This window comes from Arachis duranensis, chromosome 4 (assembly GCF_000817695.3).
Source record: "Arachis duranensis cultivar V14167 chromosome 4, aradu.V14167.gnm2.J7QH, whole genome shotgun sequence".
Lineage (NCBI taxonomy): Eukaryota > Viridiplantae > Streptophyta > Magnoliopsida > Fabales > Fabaceae > Arachis > Arachis duranensis.
Window position 1 is genome coordinate 80,955,183 of NC_029775.3, and position 4,298 is coordinate 80,959,480.

Below are 4,298 nucleotides of genomic sequence, written 5' to 3' on the forward strand. Positions count from 1 at the left end.
TTTTTATAACTTCTTGCATTATTCTGTCGCTTTTCATCTTGCCAATTTTGTAGAAGTCGGGCGGTGAGTTTGGTTCTCACTTGGCCGACTTTGTCGAAGTCGGGCGGTGAATTTTGTTTTCACTTTGCCGACTTTTGTCAAAATTCGGACGATGTATTCGATTTTCATCATGGTCGGGTGGTGAATTTGTTTTCACCTTGCTGACCTGTAGCTCTGTTGTGATTGGGCGGTGATTTTTGGTTTCACCTTGCCGACTTGTAGCTTTGTCGTGATCGGGCAGTGAATTTGGTTTTCACCTTGCCGACCTTGTAGAAATCAGACGATGAATTTTCGCGTTCAGATTAATGCGTCTTGGTAGAAAAAACTTTTGTAAGGAATCTGCAAACTTTTAAACAATAAAATGAAGATATGAATAAGAGTGTGTACATGTTAGTGCTTACCCTTCTAGGTCAGGCAATCTTTTAGATCTCGGCCTGGCGTCCTTCTTCGATTGCAAGCATGCCATGACCTTGGTAGCTCTCGCCCATCGAGGTCGGACACTTTGTAGTGACCTTTCCCTAGTATTTCTGAACAACTTGGTATTGTCCTTTGGCTGCTAGCTTTCCTTCTCCTGATCGACCTGCTCCGATGTCATTTCGGATTAGGATGAGATCATTGTTGGCGAAGCTTCGCCGGACTACTTTTTGATTGTATCTTGAGGCCATTTGCTGCTTTAACGCTTCCTCTCTAATCCGAGCTCTTTTTCGGACTTCTGAAAGTAGGTCGAGTTCTTCCCTTTGGTTTTGGGAGTTGACCTCTTCATTATAGAGGATCATTCTGGGGGATCTTTTTTTGATCTCTACTAGGATCATTGCCTCCATTTCGTAAGCCAGTTCGAAGGATGATTCCCCTATGGTGAAGTGTGGTGTTGTCCGATATTCCCATAGGACTTGTGGGAGCTCTTCAACCTAAACTCCCTTTACGTCTTGTAATCTTCGTTTTAACCCAGCTAGTATGACTTTGTTTGCATCTTCTTCTTGTCCATTGGCTTGTGGTTGTTCTACGGATGTGAATTGGTGCTTTATTTTCAAGTCAGCCACCAACTTCCTGAAACCTGTTTCCGTGAATTGAGTGCCATTGTCTGTGGGGATGGAGTAAGGAACCCCACACCTTGTAACAATATTTCTGTACAAGAATTTCTGACTTCTTTGAGCAGTGGCATTAGCTAGGGGTTCTGCCTCACTTTGCAGACGGCCAAGGTGATGTGACATTGATGAGCTCCTCTGGTGGAAGTTAGCATGCTTTTGATGTAAAGCTTTGACTTTGTATTTGGGTTTTTGCTCTGTTGTTGCCTCCAAAGGGTGCCCCTAGACTTTTGTGTGAGTCCTAGGGTTTCCCTTTTACTGTTGTATCTGACACTTGATGTTTTACTGTTATTGTGCGAGTTGTTTCCTTATTTGCCCGAGTTGTTTGGTAGTAACCCACCTTTTCTTTTTCTTAATGTAGGAATATTTGACCTATGTCTTCCCGCAAAAACATAGCTGAGATGTCTACTAAGATCCCAAATGGCATGTCTGACTGGCTGAATTCCATAGTTTTAATGTGTGTTACTATGGCTGACCCTGAGTATTGTGTGCGACTTAGGAGGTTCCATAGAATTTGTAGAGATAGGGATGTGGAGAAGAATTAGGAGTTGGTGTCGCCGGACGCTGAGGAGAGGGTTTATTTTTCTTTCTTGACTACGGGGGAATGACCCTGACTTGATATGGTTAGGACCTTTTCTTCCTCCAAGGTTAATGGATTTTGCAGTGTTTCTTGGATGAGGCTTCTATTATTGCCCCCTGGTTTGGTGTTGGCTAGTTTTGAAAGTACATCAGCTCGGGCATTCTGTTCTTGAGATATATGTCGGACCTCATAACCCCCGAATTGTCCGGGCTGTTGGTGCTGCCTTGTGTTGAAAAAGCATCAGCTCAGGCATTCTGTTCCCGAGATATATGTCGGACCTCATATCCCTCGAATTGTCCGAGCTGTTTTCTGGTTTTGTCAGGGGTCCCCCGCATTGTCCGAGCTGTTCTCTGGTTTTGTCCAGGGTCCCCCAAATTGTCTGAGCTATTCTCTAGTTTTGTCCAGGGTCCCCCGAATTACCCGAGCTGTTCTTTGGTTTTGTCCAGGATCCCCCGAATTACCCGAGCTATTCTCTGGTTTTGTCTAGGGTCCCCCGAATTACCCGAGGTATTTTTTCATGGTGGGATACTTAGCTTGGTAGCTCCCTTCTATTTGTGAGGTGACTACTTTTGAATCACTGGACAAGGTAAGCTCCTACCTTCTTAGCCAGTCATAAACCAGCCAGTAGTTCCTCGTATTCTGTTTGGTTGCTTAGCTCAATTTGGGTTCCTTGATTTCTTTTTATAATTACACCTGCACCACTCCCGATTTTGTTTGAATAGTCATCCACGTAGAGATTCCATTTTGTGGGAGTTCCCGAGGTGTTAGTGTACTCTGTAATGAAGTCGGCCAGATACTGTGATTTGATGGCTGTTCGAGCTTCATGTCGATGATTGAATTCGGATAACTCGTTTGCCCACTGTAGGATTCTTCCAGCTAAGTCTGTTTTTTGTAGGATGCTTTTTATGGATTGGTTGGTCCAAACTCTGATAGTGTGAGCTTGAAAATATGGACAGAGTTGTCGAGAAGTGAATATGAGGGCGTATGCGAACTTTTCTATCTTTTTATAGTTTAGTTTGGCCGCTTGTAGAGCCTTGATGATGAAGTAGACGGGTTGTTGCCCACTTTCATCTTATCTAACTAGTGAGGTAACCCTCGGAACATTCCCTCGGAACATCTCCCTTCCTTAATATACCTCTTTGAGGTGTCTTTTGCGAGATGATTTAGAGATCCCTCCTCCTGCGAATCCTCCATTTATCATATGAACATGTCTCTCAAGGGTGTGAGGTGGATGTTCAACTCGTCCGACCTCTTTGGTGTGTGGACGTTCAACTCCTCTGACCTCTTCGGTGTGAGGTGGATGTTCAACTCGTCCGACCTCTTTGGTGTGAGGTGGACCTTCAACTCGTCCGACCACTTTAGTGTGAGGTGGACTTTCAACTTGTCCGACCTCTTTGGTGTGAGGTGGACCTTCAACTCGTCCGACCTCTTCGATGTTAGGTGGACCTTCAACTCGTCCGACCTCTTCGGTGTGAGGTGAACGTTTAACTCGTCCGACCTCTTTGGTGTGAGGTCGACCTTCAACTCGTTCGACCTCTTTGGTGTGAGGTGGACCTTCAACTCGTCCGACCTCTTTGGTGTGAGGTGGACGTTTAACTCGTCCGACTTCTTTGGTGTGAGGTGGACCTTCAACTTGCCCGACCTCTTTGGTGTGAGGTGAACGTTCAACTCGTTCGACCTCTTCGGTGTGAGGTGGACCTTCAACTCGTCTGACCTCTTCGGTGTAAGGTGGACCTCTTCGGTGTGAAGTTGACCTTTCAACAAGTCTGACCTCTTTTGGTGTGAGGTGGACATTCAACTTGTCCGACTTCTTTGGTGTGAGGTGGACCTTCAACTCGTCCGACCTCTTCGGTGTGAGGTGGACCTTCATCTCGTCCGACCTATTCGGTGTGAGATGGACCTTCAACGCGTCCGACCTCTTCAGTGTGAGGTGGACGTTCAACTCGTTTGACCTCTTCGTCCCTTTTTTTTTTCTTGGTTCATCCGCTTTATTGGCTAAGTACCGATCTGATCGCCCTTCTCTTGCCAACTTCTCTATGACATTTTTTGGGTCGAAACACTCGTTTCTAGAATGTCTGTAGATTCGGTGGTACTCACAGTATTCTGTCTTCCTCCCCCTTTTTTGCTTTTGATTGGGCGAGGTGGTGGGATTTTCTTAGTGCGGCATATTTCTCGGTAAACATCCACAAGAGACACTCGAAGAGGGGTGTAATTGTGGTATTTTCTAGGCTTCTCTTTGGGTTGATCTTCTATTTTCTGTATCCTTGTCCCGAGATGGGTTAGGAGAATCCGGTTTTCGAGCTGTCTCCCAATCGGGAGTTCTCCTCCATATTGATATATTTTTCTGCCCTTTCTTGAACCTCGTTTAGAGATGTTGGGTGCTTCTTGGATATTGAGTGGCTTAAAGGTCCTTCTCGTAGGCCACTAGTGAGACCCATGATAGCTGCTTCTGTTGGCAGACTTTGTATGTCCAGACATGCTTTGTTAAATCTTTCCATGTAGTTGCGAAAATTCTCCCGATCTCCTTGCTTGATCCCTAATAGGCTTTGGGGCATGTTTGGCTTTGTCTTTCTGGATGAAAAATCTGGCAAGAA